This window comes from Capsicum annuum, chromosome 2 (assembly GCF_002878395.1).
Source record: "Capsicum annuum cultivar UCD-10X-F1 chromosome 2, UCD10Xv1.1, whole genome shotgun sequence".
Classification (NCBI taxonomy): Eukaryota; Viridiplantae; Streptophyta; class Magnoliopsida; order Solanales; family Solanaceae; genus Capsicum; species Capsicum annuum.
This window is the reverse complement of record NC_061112.1, coordinates 1334408-1350377: the sequence shown is the minus strand read 5'-3', so window position 1 is coordinate 1350377 and position 15970 is coordinate 1334408. Positions and strand designations below refer to the sequence as shown.

The window sequence follows — 15970 nt, the reverse complement described above, 5'->3', positions numbered from 1 at the left end:
AAATTCATGTCCATGTTGTTGTTGGGTTTTGATTCATGTTTTAAATTACATGTTCCAATGATTGATCCTAGTATGAGATGATTTGCATAATATTAATGATAAACCCTTCAAATTGCAAATTTATTTATGCAACCATGATAATTAGATGCATTGATGATGGTATAACGAAAGTATGCTCCCCATATGTTTGATTGAATGCCTATATGAAGGAAAAAATGTCATTATAGTATGATAGTATGAAATCCCCATTCATGTACAATTTAATGCATGTCAAATGTTTGATGAAATGTCGTAGTCAATTAATTATGGATATATGTGTAACCATTTTTGTGCTTTAGAACGTGTGCCATGAATTACTTTTACGCTATTGAGTCCTGGGGGTATTTATACTTGAAAATTTGGCTATGTGCCTAGAGCCAGTGTCAGTTTCATGAAAATCTCAGTCACGCTATGATCAATAGAATTCAGTCAGTTATATGACTCAGGAAAACTCAGAAATCTCATGAACTCAGTCAATTAACAGAATTCAGTAACATTTCGTCAGTCCACGAAATTTAGTGAACTCAGTCTAGTTTATCTCAATATAATTAGTTCAGCATCTATTCAGTTGGGAGTAGCATTTAGCACTGAGCAAACCTAAGGAAGAGGGAACACACTGACCATTGAGGGTATGACCATTAGAAGCAATCCTCGTATTCCAGAACTATGTAGCCAGCATAGGTTGAGACATCAACACTGATAATTAAGGGTTGATAAGGTAGATTAACTCCGCCAGTTAAGGGTCCTACTATTCTCCTTTGGGGACATTGCCAGATAAGGATCACTCACAGCTTGTCCTTACCAGTAGTGCGGTATTGACACCCTTCCAATTGGGGTTACAGATTGGACCCTAACTCAATGATAATAGCTTATTAGGGGTATGTCGGTTAAATGAGTACTTCCCACAGTATCAGTCTCAAGTCTTAGTGATAGAACTTAGATAGTTCTACAGAATTTAGGACTCTTAGACACAGTCACTCAGCTTAGTGTGGAACTAAGCTAGTTCCATCAAAACCTAAATTGTCAGACACAATTGCTCAGTATCAGTTATATCAGTTATCAGAAATCCATGTTATTAGTATTCAGACTCATTAATCAGTGTTGTCACGATCTCATTTACTGTTATGTATTTATGCTTGTATTCCCACGTTCATGTTACTCAGTCAGTCAATATTGGTCATGCATATGAACCTTTGCATTCAGCTTACCTCACTTGCGTACCAGTACATTCTCACATGCTGATGCACACTTTTCTTTTGCGCTATAGTTTTTATACCATAGGTTCAGAAGCACGAGCTCCAGAGCATCCTTAGTAGATTAGACATTCAACAGCCAGACCAGCAGTGAGTCCTCATCATTTGAGGATAGCATGATTATTTCATTACCTTATTATTACAGTTGTCCGAAGTTAGTTGGCAACATGTCCCATCAACTCTACAATTTTTAGACAGTTTAGAGGCTTACAGACTATAGCATGTTTAGACAATTATTTCAATCATTTTGGTATTGATATACGGTATTTTTTAGATGTTATGTATTATCAAATATTTGAATCTTATGGCCTTTCAGCCTTTTATTCCATATTTATACAGTATATTATGCAGTACTCAGTTACAGATATTAGTTATGGGTTGGCTAGTGGTCCTTTGGGATTATTAGCATCATGTAGCATTTCGGGTACCAGATTTGGGGCATTACAAACTTGGTATCAGAGCCTAAGGTTCAATAGTGTCCTAGGAATTATGAAACCCACATCTAGTAGAGTCTTATACATGGGTGTGTTGCGCATCACATTTATGTACAGAAGGCTATAAGATGTTTTAGGAACAGTTTCCCTTCTTTCAGTATTCATGTCATGCCTATGAATATGAGCTCAAATTTAACTCCCAGTATAATTCATTTCTCCCTTTTTTGCTATAGAACATGCCTTCCAAGAGAAGAAACGAAAATCAGTCAGCCCCTCAGTCTATCCAAGAAGATCCCTTGGACGAACATGTTTCTCATATAGAGTTCAGAGCTGTATTCACTACTCTTGCTAATTCAGTTGCTACCCAGAATGAATGACCAGATGTCATTCCGGCCAACCTAGTGGCCAATTAAGCTACATCCAGGATTCAGGACTTCACCCAAATGAATCTTCCATCCTTTTTTGGGTCTAAGTCAGATGAGGACCCTCAGTAATTCCTTGATCAGATTCAAAAGGTTACAAATATCATGGGAGTTACTGCTAGTGAGAGTGATAAGATAGCTGCATATCAGTTGTAGGATGTGGCTCATATATGGTTCAAATAGTAGAAAGTAGAGGGGGATGGTGACGAAGGGCCAATAGAGTGGGAGGAGTTTGCCAGTGCTTTTCTTGATAGATTCTTTCCCCTAAACCTAAGGAAAGCTAAGGTGTTAGAGTTTATCAACTTCAAGTAGGGCAGCATGACAGGAAAAGAGTATTCTCTTAAGTTTACTCAACTAGCTAGATATGCTCCTCATGTGGTGGTAGATAGAAGGGCCAAGATGAGTAAGTTTGTTTCTGGGATGAATGATAGTGTGGTCAACGAGTGTAGATCTATAATGCTGATTAGTGAGATGGACATAGCCTGGCTTATGATCCATGCTCAATAGATAAAAGAGTAGAAGATTAAGATGACAGAGAAGCAGAATAAGATAGCTAGAATCGGCAGCTTCAACTTCAATCTGCCTAATTTAAAGGGTGGTAACCATTCTCAGTTCTACCCAAAGTCATCCGTTCCAGCTCTTTCCTCAGCCAGTGCTCCAGTTCCTAAGTTTAGGGAGGGTAACAAATATAGGGCATAGGCTCTAAGTTATATGGCAGTGTTAGCAGTGCCCAAACCTATCCTCTTTGTTAGAAATATGGCAATCACTATCAGGGTACTTCTAGAGCTGGCAGTGATGTTTTCTTCAGATGTGTCAAGCCAGGCCACAGAGTCGGAGATTGTCCCCAGCCAGGTCCTCAGGGTCAGCGTTGCCCTCCAGCTCAGTCTGGTCACCCAAATCAGTATGGTGCCTCTTTTAGTGCTACCAATGGTTAATGCCCAAACAAACTCTATGCTCTTCAGTCCTGACAGGATTAGGAAAATTCTCTTGATGTAGTTACTAGTACATTATAGATCTTTCATGTACATGTTTACACCTTGCTAGATCTAGGAGCTTCTTTGTCTTTTGTTACTCCCTATATAGCAGTTGATTTTGGAGTTAGTCCTGAAATTCTAGTAGAGCCCTTCTCAGTCTCTACCCCAGTGGGTAATACTATCGTAGACCAATGGGTATACAGGAACTGTCTGGTTATGGCATCACATAAAGTCACTTCAACAGACTTAGTCAAATTAGAGATGACTGATTTTGACGTCTTTCTCAGCATGGATTGGCTTCATTCCTTCTATTCCACAGTCGACTACAAAAATAGAGTGGTCTAGTTTTAGTTTCTGGAAGAACCTATCCTAGAGTAGAGGGGTAGTACTTCAACGTTCAGAGGTCAGTTTGTTTCCTACCTTCGGGCACAAAAAATAATATCTAAGGGATGTGTCTATCATCTTATTCGAGTTAAGGACTCTAGTTCCAAAACTCCCAGTCTCGGATTAGTCTCAGTAGTGAATGAATATTTTGATGTCTTTCTTGAAGATCTTCAAGGAATTCCCCCCGAAAGGGAAATAGACTTTGGCATTGATCTTCTTCCAAATACTCAGCCCATATCTACTTTGCCATACAGAATGGCACTAGCAGAACTCAAATAATTGAAGAAACAGTTGAAAGATCTCTTAGATAAGGGATTCATCAAACCCAGTTTGTCCTCGTAGGGTATACCAATCTTATTCATGTGAAAGAAAGACAGTTCTCTCAGAATGTGAATTGATTACCATCAGCTCAATAAAGTCACAGTCAAGAACAAGTATCCACTTCCCAGAATCAATGATTTATTTGACCAACTTTAGGGTTCCATCTATTTCTCTAAGATATACCTCAGATTAGGATATTATCAGCTCAGAGTTAGAGGATGTGATATTCCAAAAGTAGCTTTCCAAACTCGGTATGGTCACTTTAAATTCTTAGTCATGTCCTTTGGTCTTACCAATGCCCCAGAAAGGATCTCAAGTTTGAGATTGGTGATTATGTATACCTAAAAATCTCTCCCATGAAGGGAGTGAAGAGGTTCGGCAAAAAGGGAAAGCTCAGTCCCCGATATGTTGGTCCCTTCAAAATTCTAGGTTGCTTCGGTAAAGTAGCTTTTGATCTTGAATTGCCTTCAGATCTTGCTTCAGTGCATCCAGTCTTTCATGTCTCCTTGATTAAGAAGTGCATAGGTGACCCATCAGTCGTAGTCCTTATTAAGGGCATAGACATTCAGAATAATCTCTCTTATGAGGAATCCCAGTCGAAGTCCTTGACTATAAGATTCGCAGACTGGGGAACAAAAAAGTTCCTCTAGTCAAAGTTCTTTGGCAGAATCAATCCATTGAGGGAGATACTTGGGAAGTAGAAGAATATATGCGAACCAAGTATCCTCACCTCTTCTCCACTAATTCAGACCCAGCCCAAGGTAATAGCTTTCCTAAATTTCATTCAGCTTATGGTTCAAATTTTAGTTACAAACTGTGCTCAGTTTTTGTTTCAAACTTGGTATCTTTAACCTTACATGTTCAGTCGCATGTTCATGAGGTAGTTCAGACATGTATTCACACATCAGATATGTGTGATCAGCTTATTAGTACTCTCAGTCATGCATTCATGTATCAGCTCAGTCATAAAATCATGCATCAGATATGCATGATCAACATGAATCTCAGTAATTTCAGTCATGTAGTCATGTTTCAGTTGTTCATGTTCAATATGTACTTCATCTTATTGTTTCTCCGATCTCAATCATTCGAGGATGAATGTTCCCATGGGGGAGATATTGTAATACCCCAAACTTCTACCTAGCTTAAAATCATCCCAAAAATGTTAAAGACTTGCTTTAAAAGATGAATCCACTTTTATACCGGTGTAATTTTCAAGATTTTGACTTTTTGTTACATGAGAAATTGAATAAGCTTTCCATCGATACAAAATTCGCCTAAATCATATATCAGGGTAAAAAGTTATAGCCGTTTATAGAAAATTGCCTGAACTGCCCAGGAGCGACAAAAAATGCGATGAACCGTCGAGCCAGCGATGGAACGTCACCCAGACCATCACAACTGAGGTAGTAAGACCATCTTCTGGTCAGCAATGGAAAGAATGATGAACCATTGAGACAACGAGGTGTTGCTGCCCAGACTGTCGCAACTTAGGTAGTAACCCCACCTTCTGGCCAAAGTGGGATGGACATATCGATGGACCGTTGAGCTAGCGATGAACAGTCGTACAAGCCATCACAACCAAGGCAGTGAACCTATGTTCTGCCAAGGCGCGATGGGTAGGCTGACAGGCTGTCGTGCCAGTGATGGACCGTCGCCCAAGCCATCGCAAACCCCATTCAGAAATTCAAAGCCATTTTTAAAAGGGGCCTTTTGGTCCTTTACCACCTTTTTTAACACCTTATTATACCAGACTCGAGATCATAACTTCATTATTCATTTACAACACCAAATTAGGGTTTCTCTCAAAGATCAATCCCCAAGAACAAGATCCCAACCCTTCTTTAAGAAACTAAGAGATTCAATGTATTCAAGTCCAAGAACTTCAAGAAACTCACAATCAAGGTATGTCAAGTGTTGATTCATGGGTCCCTTTCACCCATGAATCTCGAGAATCTCTTTTCAAATTCCAAAGATTGTGTATTTATGAATGTTCATGATTTAGTTCAATTGAAATTCATGTCCATGTTGTTGTTGGGTTTTGATTTATATTTTAAATTTCATATTCCAATGATTGATCCTAGTATGTGATGATTTGCATAATATTAATGATAAACCCTTCAAATTGCAAATTTATTTATGCAACCATGATAATTAGATGCATTGATGATGCTATAACCAAAGTATGCTTCCCATATGTTTGATTGAATGCCTATGTGAAGGAAAAAGTGCCATTATAGTATGAAATCCCCATTCATGTACAAGTTGATGCATGTCAAGTATTTGATAAAATGTCTTAGTTAATGAATTATGGATATATGTGTAACCATTGTTGTGCTTTCGAATGTGTGCCATGAATTACTTTTATGCTATCGAGTCCTGGTGGTATTTATACTCGATAATTTAGCTGTGTGCCTAGAGCCAGTGTTAGTTTCATGAAAATCTCAGTCATGCCACGATCAGTAGAATTCAGTCAGTTACATGACTCAGGAAAACTCATAAATCTCATGAACTCAGTCAGTTAACAGAATTCAGTAATATTCCATCAGTCCATGAAACTCAGTGAACTCAGTCCAATTCATCTCAGTATAATTAGTTCAGTGTCTATTCAGTTGGGAGTAGGATTTAGCACCGAGCGAACCTAAGGATAAGGGAACACACTGATCGTTGAGGGTGTGACCCTTAGAAGCAATCCTTGCATTCTAAAACTATGTAGCTAGCATAGGTTGAGACATTAATACTGACAGTTAAGGGTTGGTGAGGTGGATTAACACTGCTAGTTGAGGGTCCCACCATTCTCCTTTGGGGACACAGTTTTTTGACAGTTTAGAGGCTTCCAGACTATAGCATGTTCAGATGGTTATTTCAGTCATTTTGGTATTGATATACCGTATTTTTTAGATGTTATGTTTTATTAGATATTTGAACCTTATGGCCTTTAAGCCTTTTATTCCGCATTCATATAGTATATTATGTAGTGCTCAGTTACAAATATAAATCATGGGTTGGTTAGTGGTCCTTTGAGATTATTAGCACTGCGTAGCATTCCGAGTACCAGATTCGGGGTGTTACATAAGGCATGCCACTTGCCAGTTGAACTTGAGCATAAGGCTCTATGGGCGTTGAAGGAGCTTAATTTTGAGTAGAGTGATTCTTCAAACTTGAGAACAAACAAGATGAATAAGTTAAACAAAAAGTTTTACCTTGTATAAGAAGAAGATAATATTGTACCATAATAAGAGGATTGAGAAGATGATATTCCAACCCGATGAAGTGGTCTTGTTGTATAATTTAAGACTTTGCTTGTTTCCTGTTAAGCTAAAGTCAAGGTGTTTTGGACCATTCACCATGGTAGTATTTCCATATAGTACAATTAAGCTACAGCAAGATGGCGATGCCCCTTTCAAGGTGAACGAGGATCATGTTAATCATTAAATGGTAAACATGAAGGAGTTGAAGTGTGTGAGAATATTAGCCTTGGCAAAGTTTGAGTAGCCAAGGAAACTGAGTTGTGTCAAGATGTTAAATCAGGCGTTGCATGGGAGGAAACCCATAGGCTTGTTGGTTTAGTCTAAGTACCTAACATAGCCATGTCATACCTTATCGAGCCTTGCTTGGGAGAAAACCCAAGGTTTTACTGTTCACTTAGTTTTTGTTTTATAGGTTAAAAGCGGGGAAAAGTACCTGAAGAATTGTAAAAATTGCATTATTTTAGACAAGTCAAGGTAAGTTGACCTGTGACTTAACTTACGAGTCATAGGTCCAACCCATGACATGTCAGTTGAGTCATGGGAATCAGAAGAAAAAATTGGATCTCTAAACTTCAACCTTCGACCCTACCTATGGCCCCATTGGTACTACCTATGACCCTATAGGTTGGGTCATACAAATAAGAACCAAAACAAGGTTGTAGGAGCCACTTATGACCCCTACCTATGGGGCTGTAGGTACAACCTATGACTCATAAGTAAGGTCGTAGGTAGCTTTAGATCATGGACAAATTTTATAAAACTTTTTACTGGTTGGGAACTTAAAAACTGACCCGGATCGGCCCACCCATGCCTTTACAACCCTAAATCTAACCCTATAACCCACAAATTCAATAGTTACAACTTCCCACTTAAATTCAAACTCTTCCACTCCTATTTAAAAGTTAAAAAGTCAAACCCTACCCCACATTCTACATTCCTATGCATATTACACTTAGAAGTTGGGCGATAATCACTTTTTCTTCTTTTTTCTCTACAATATTTACTCAAGGTAAGATTTTTCATTGTTCAAGTTTGATTAATTGCTAGATTTTTCTTGAATAACCTGTGCATGAACTTAAAAGTAGAATATAAGGTGATTGACCCATAATTCTTGAAATATTTTGAACCTAAAATTGTGAAAATTCAATTAATGCATGATTTTTGATTTAGGAAACTTGTAATCACAGATAGAACTTGGTTAACTCAAATAATTCATGGAGTACCTGCAAAAATTAAAGTGTTGCATGTGGAATTGCTTAATTTACTTTAAATTGTTCTAAAAAATTGGATAAAATTATTTGCGTTGGGTGGGAAATTTGATTAAAAGTTGAAATACCCTTATGTTTCTACCTACGACCCCATAGATACAACCTACAACCCATAGGTAGGAGCGTAGGTAGGCCTTGCATTGGAATTTTAATTTTCTTCTACTTTTCTATTCTGGTATTGTGATTTAAGAACTAACAACTCTTGTTATAAGTAATATGGAACCTAAGTCTACATCGAGGAAGAACGTGCGGTCCAGACTAAGAGACGAGTCTCTCAAATGGAGTGGATCCATAAAGGAGTACCCCATTGACAGTATGCCCTTGGCTCCACACCAGACTAGGGGCAAAATTCAGAGGCAGGTAGAAGCCAAGGCTACTATTCAGTTGGGATTTTAGCCCGCACCAGCACCAATATCGGCACCTCAGCCCGCTCCAGTACCAGTACCTCAGTCCGAGCCCCAAGACCCAGCTCGTGTCATTCAGACTATACCTCAGATAAAGTCAGCCATGACTTTATCACTACATTTTTATATTTCTCCCTAGTTTAATGAAGGAGAGGACAAGTCCATTTCTAATACAGGTGAGGAGGACATAGTCATCCTTTAGTCCGAGGAGGGGTTGGAGTCTGCATCTGATAACGGTTCCCTTGAGACAGATGAATCCCATTTTAATGAGGATAAAAAGGCTTTATAGGGTTCTCAGAATGCTTGTGCCTCAACCTTAGCCACTCATGATGCTTCTTCTTTATCCTTAGTCTTCCAGGAGTCTACATACATCTCTATCTTCCTAATTTCTCAGGCCATTTAGCGATTGTGCATGGCAGACATACAAGGTATTTACGATAGGGATAGTTATATTACTGAGCAGGGCTGACCTTGATGCAATATTATTGAGGATACTAAGATTGATCTTGGAACTTTGGAAGGGTCCCCATACTTGAAGGCTGTTTTTAATAGATATAGAATAGGTTAGGTGGGCAAGCCTTCAAGGGTCTTATTACCCAAAGATTATGTGAGATTTTTATGATTCTTATGTAGCATCTATCAATTTGATTACCCTACACTGATTGGAGAGTGTAGGACCATCCCTCACTGAATCATATACTGGTCAAAGGGGTTAGGGCTGATCTATTTGAGGAGACCATTCATCGATTTTTATATGGGTTAGAGTTTGTGTGACTGGCCACCACGGTAGAGATTGATCATAGATTGAGGATCATAAGAATTCAATGGACTATGAGAGATGTTGATTATAGGGCACAACTGATAGACTTAGAGAGATAGGTAGCTCAACAACTATCTGAGCTTGGTACAATGCCCCTTGGATCGAGGGTAAGGGAGAGATAAAGAAGGCTTTGCTACGCCTTATAGCAAAGTTTTAATGGACTATTGTGAGGCACCGATTGTTTTTGACATCTGTGGACAATATGCTCACATAAGATCAAGCTGTACTGATTGACGACCTCATAGCTGGCTATGATATTGATTTCTCCATGTAGATCTGGGCTAAGATTCACGAGAGGGTGTTTTATAGTTCACAACTATTCCTTTCCCCTATTTGGTATATAAATTATGTGATGCGGCAAGGGTACTAAGTATTCTAGAGGTTGATCATAGGGTAGAGGCTACCTATATGCATGACAATGGGTTCATTAAGGATAATGTCAACCGCATTACGCTACATAGAGCACTAACTTCCATATCTTCAAGCATGACACACTTTGAGGGGTTTTTGTTTTAGCTGAGCATGTCAATAGGCCGATAGTGGGTGGTGATATTGATAGAGACAGCCAGCGGGTAGAGCCCTTTTCTATAGTGGGCAGTGAGGGGGATATGGGCACTTCAGCTTTAGCTTTGGCTTCTACTTTGCCCATTTACCCACCAAGTATTCATCCCACAGAGACTTGTGCTCAACTAATATCTTATTATCGTTTCACTATGAATATTAAACAAGTGATAAAGTAACCAATAAAATTTGTAAATTGAAAATTAAAAGTAAAAGTAAACAATTCGATAAATAAAGGTTCTTGGAAAATAATTAGGAGAAACCTAGGGTTAAAGCACTATGAACAATCCTACTTAGGTATACAACTTCATTGGTTTAGTCAATTATCTTAGTTGTTGATTCACGGGGTTTGTAACATGACTGTGATCTTTCGAACCTCTAATCAACTATCTAACTTAGCGTCACAACTACGACGTTGTGTAGGAATGCAAGTACTAAGTTAAATGCATTTGTATTTTTCCCTTATATGAATCTAATAGGATGAATTAGGTATATTGCTATCCTAACATCAAATCATAACTTCAATTCATTGAACGATTACGTTCCTATTTTATATACCCCGCGTTCTAATCTAAAATTCCTCCTTTTGGGCTCATGATAGAATTATGAGTTTATCCTAAGGGTAGTGAATCCATAGAATAATTAAAATAAGGATAAATGAACAACCAATAATGATAATAACATAAACCAGCTTATTTATAAGAAAAAGTACTCATGTTCTTGGCCTTAACCCCGGATGAGGGTGTTTATCCAATCATAGAATTACAAACAATCACAATTAAGGAATTCATGTAATAATCCATAAATAAACTAAAGGAAGGAATAAGAACCCTAAATGAAGTATCCTCAAGTTTATTCCAATTCCCCAAGGTCATCCAAGCTATTTACAAAAGAGTTGGAGTGTCCTATTTATAGGAGGCCACAATTGGCCGATTTTGACACATGAGTGTACCATACTATGACATTAGCGCGATAAGGGTGTGGCACACCCTTATAGCGGAGCTCACTGGTATTGAAAATTTTGAATTACAACAAAGGACATGGAACACCCTTAAAGTAGTGGCTAGAGAGCATGGCACACCCCTAAGCCCAAAATTTCTAGCTTTGGTCAAGCTTTGCTCCATGAATTTGGCCTTTGATTCCTTGCTTCGTGGTAGTTTGTCCGTTTTGAATTTCAGCTTGTATGTCATCCATTTATCAAGTTAATCATATCAACAAGCTTCCTACAACATCAGACACCACGAATTAGAGCTCACAACATGATAGACTCCAACAAGAACTAGAATAACACATAACTCAAGCTAAGAATACTAGTTTTCTCGTCTAAACTCCATTTGATCATTTTGTTCCAACTTTGATTTGAACATATCTTAAAAATTATAAAAAGTAACTTAACACTTTTATTCTCATTTATATATGGATTAAAGTCCTCAAAACTAAGATAATTAAGGCTAGATAACAATACTCAGGGGCATAAATCCACCTAAGATTACCACCCCACACTTAAAACCTTATTCGTCATCGAAAAAATTTTCACCTTAAGAATCATCTAAGGAGGACTTCACATTACTACTTCAACCAGCAAGACACTCAAGCTAGCACTATAATCACAACTCAAATTGCAAGTTCTACACTAAGCATTTATTATATAATTGAAACTCATAAATACTACTTTAAAACATCCTACCCTCACGAAGTGACTCAACCAAGTCGGCAAACTCATGCCTAAACTCAATCAAGGATACCATATAAGTCACCTAACTATATCAAATAGGTGCCCTCACCACAAAAGTTTCACCCATATTCACTCACATAAATGCAATTTATAATAGGAATGGTAATAAGAATCAAATTACTCTTACTCTTACCAAGAATTCCCATCTCACACAAAATGAAACATAGGCTTGTCCTTAGTGTAGTACTCTACTAATATCAGAATGTTAAGGCTTAAGATCAATTAGGACTTTTAAGGGTTATAATATGGTCTAAGGGATGAGTACGAAATATTGTGGCCAATAATAGTGACTATCTTCCCTAAGTACTTTAATACATCATATTATACATTGAACTCTTTTCTCAACAACCACACTTTCACCACCTACACCTTCACACATCTCTTTTGTCTTGCCCCATCTCTTTAAGTTAGTTAACATATATTGAGGAGGGAGTATTTTCTATTAACACTTGATTCAATATTGATCAATTTCTATCTTTTTCATTACACAACTCCTAACTACAATACATCACTTTCTTAAACACCAGTAGTTACATATTTAGGGTCTTTACTTTCATCTCTTTCCTTCTTAAATTTTATACTATGTAACCTTAATAAGTTTTTAACTAAAGAGCTTAGGAGCTTTAGATCAAATTCAGGTAAATCAACAAAGGGAAATAGGCTACCAAATAATAGGCTAACGGCTCAATAGGGCTAACTATGATTATGCACAAGAGTAGATAAAAAAGAGGGGTATTATCATGGATATCAAAGAAATTCCTATATCATATCCTAAACCCACCTTTTATTTTACTTTGTGCACACACCAAGAAAGTTCTAGACATTAATATGCAATAGGAATACAACAAAAACCTCACTCACACATGGCACATGCTTAAATTAAGTAGGATCATTATAGACTCGAGACTAAACAATCGCACAAATTTAGAATTAAGCCAACATTTCACAAGAGTCATAATCTTGAGCCTAGGTTTCTCAAAAGTAGTCATTCAACACAATCAACATGCTTTCCTAAAGAAAAACACTTGCATCATGTAATCACACATAGTAACTAGCAAGAACATCTCACTTATCCCTAACACAAAAATTTAAAATTTACTCCTAAAAATGAAAAAGGGATACTAGGTTCAAAGGGCACCTCCTTGGAAAAGAATCAAAAAGAACAATCAATGGGGAGGTGAAGTCTACCCTACTAGATTGACACCAACACTAAACTAAGCAAACAAAGAGAAAATCTTTTTGTAATTTTTTCAAATTTACTAAAACTAGACACAACTAAGAATTAAAATCTTGTAGTAGCACACCACCCAAAACCATAAGAAGATTCCCCACCTCACACTTAAAAACACACTTTGTCCCAAAAGTACAATTGAAAGTAAGGATAGAAATACTCCAATAGGCCTCCAGGACTAACTAGTAGCATCTTTAACCATTAATGAGTTCTGAGGACCCCACACCTATTCTTTGTCATGCTCTTTAGCTTAGATTTTTGGTACTCAAACTTTCCCCAAACATGCAAAATAAAAAATAACAAAAAAGGTGACACTAAAACAAACACAAAAAAAAAATTAATTAATAAAAAAACTACGTACTACATATTGGGTTGCCTCCCAACAAGCACCTAATTTAGCGTAGCAGCACGATCCATCAAATTTTTCCTCTGCCTTGAGGATATGATTTCACCCCCAACATTGCATTAATCTTTTTGCTTCACAAATAGGGTGGTGGTACAAATATGAAGGAACCAAGTAATTAATGATTCATGTTAAACCACTTGGCCCTGAAGTGAGGCATGCTTTTGTGTTTCTTGTCAGGTGCAAATTTAAGAATATAGGATTCTAGTTACTCATCTTCACACTCTTTGTAACTCCCCAGAAGTACCCCTAGATGTAACATGGTACTCAGGAAAATGAAGATCCCCAATCTAACCCATGATATCTTTACAGCTCAAAACTCACATAATAAGGATGGTAAACATAAGAGGTAAACAAAATATAAACAATCTCATAACTTAAAGTGAATATTTAACTTAGAAATCTTTACACAAACTTATTGAACTTAAACTTAGACATAGTTTGACAAGCCTCTACTATAGCCAAGAGAGCCACTGGGATAGACCCTAGCTAACCTGTACATAAACTGAATTCAATGTCTAAAACACTTCCATCAAAGAAAACACAAATATAAAAGATTGGGTCTCCGAACCATGAGGACTCATCAAACTTTGAGATCCAGGTAACAATGCCAAAGTCACTCGTGCTGCTGGGAACGGGCACCAGAACCTATATTATAAGACAATGTAACACACATACATAAATGTGGATCAGTACTTTTGGAATTTACTTAGCATATGAGGATGAATGCATAAGTAAAAAAATATTGAATATATATAATCTTTCAAACTGTGCATGCTAAATGTAAATGACTCACCTTGGACTTGAGTAAAACTTAAGACTGCAAAATCATAAATCTTAAATAATGAAGCATATGAATAACTTAGTGAGTCATAATGCTTAGTTTCTTGAAATCTTTGCTTTTAATCTTACTTATAGGAGATTCTTCTAACCGACATAAACCATGTGAGCTACCATGGATTTCAACATCTTAACCACATTGGGGAGAGTTATCCTACCCTTTCCATCAGAATAGAATCATATCTCAGTGATCACTATTCTTAACTTCATCCATATTAGGAAAAAACTTAACCTATGTTGTCTCATAGTTTCTGGGAATTTTGGATACGCTCATTCGCATTCCCTTCTCGATGCTAAATATTAATCCTAAAGTATATACATATATGTGCTCATACTTAAGAAATCCACCTTAAAATAATATAAGGGCTTGTAAACTAAAAACCGGTTATGCTTCTCTTTTCTTTAAGTCATAATCGGACTAAAAAATTATGGATTTCAGGTCTTGTCATTTAAATCAATAAATCAAACCTTCTTGTAAACTTAGTTTTTATACTTAAACCTTAACTCTCATACTTTCCTTCATATAACTCGTAATGCAATATCATGCTTAAAATTTGAAATCTTTAGTCAATGTTTTCAAATCAAACCCATGATATTCAAATCACAATAGGGAATCTTCATGTCAAAACATAAATAGATGAGAACATGTATGCACTTTAATACTTCAATCACATGATAATTTCATAAACTCAAGACAAGATAATTTGGGTATGAACCTTAATTGTAAATTACATAAATTAAACTTTAAAATAAGTTTTGGGCATAAGGATGAAAGAATATCCTTGTTCATAAACCCCACATACCTTAAAGTTCTTGTCTTGGTGAAGTAAACTTGATATTTGAGACTTGGGAGATGCCTTAGGGAAGAAACCCTAAACTTGTTCTTAAAGATGGTAGGAGAGAAAGTTATTTAATCAATTAGAAAAGAGAGGAAAATTAATGCTCCTTGGAGTTAAATGTCATGGATTGGGAGTTATAAGGGGTAAAAGACTAAAAAGCCCCTTAACTAAACTTCTCAAAATTTACTCGTCAGTTCATATGACTCATATGGAAAGGTATGACTAGGCATTATAAATCGTAAGATGGAAAAAATCAAAGAGGGTATACACTGATCAGCTTACAAGCTCCACATACGACTTGTATCTTTATTATATGACCCTTAGCCCTCCCCACTCGTATCTTGGACAGAATCTTAAGGAGTCTATACTATTTAACTTTTGACTTGGCTTCACAAGACTCGTATGCTTCTTGACGACCCGTATGCTTCTTGACAACTTCTAAGAGTTAAGTCGTACACTTAATAGATTGTTACCCATCATGCACTACCTTGGGTACGAGATCAATATATGACTAATATACGGTGCATACAACTCAAGGGATGAGTCATATAATAGACAAAAAATTTTTAGAGATAGGGTATTACACTCTTCCACTATTTCAAATGACTCCAAAGACATGTCATCCTCTAAACATAATGTAGAAAAGTGCTTTGAATGAGACCCAATAGATCCTACTTTAAAATTTATGCCATCCATTACATGCTTACTCTTATTCACCTTTTTAATGTCTGTCTCAAGAAAAAAATTATAGTTGAATAAATGGAATTTTTGAATCTGCTCCACGAGTTGGC

General features: G+C 37.0%; 1 pseudogene; it reads left to right on the top strand.

The window, feature by feature from the left end:
• Positions 1-15970, top strand: part of LOC107857675 — a 38583-nt pseudogene that overhangs the window by 713 nt on the left and 21900 nt on the right.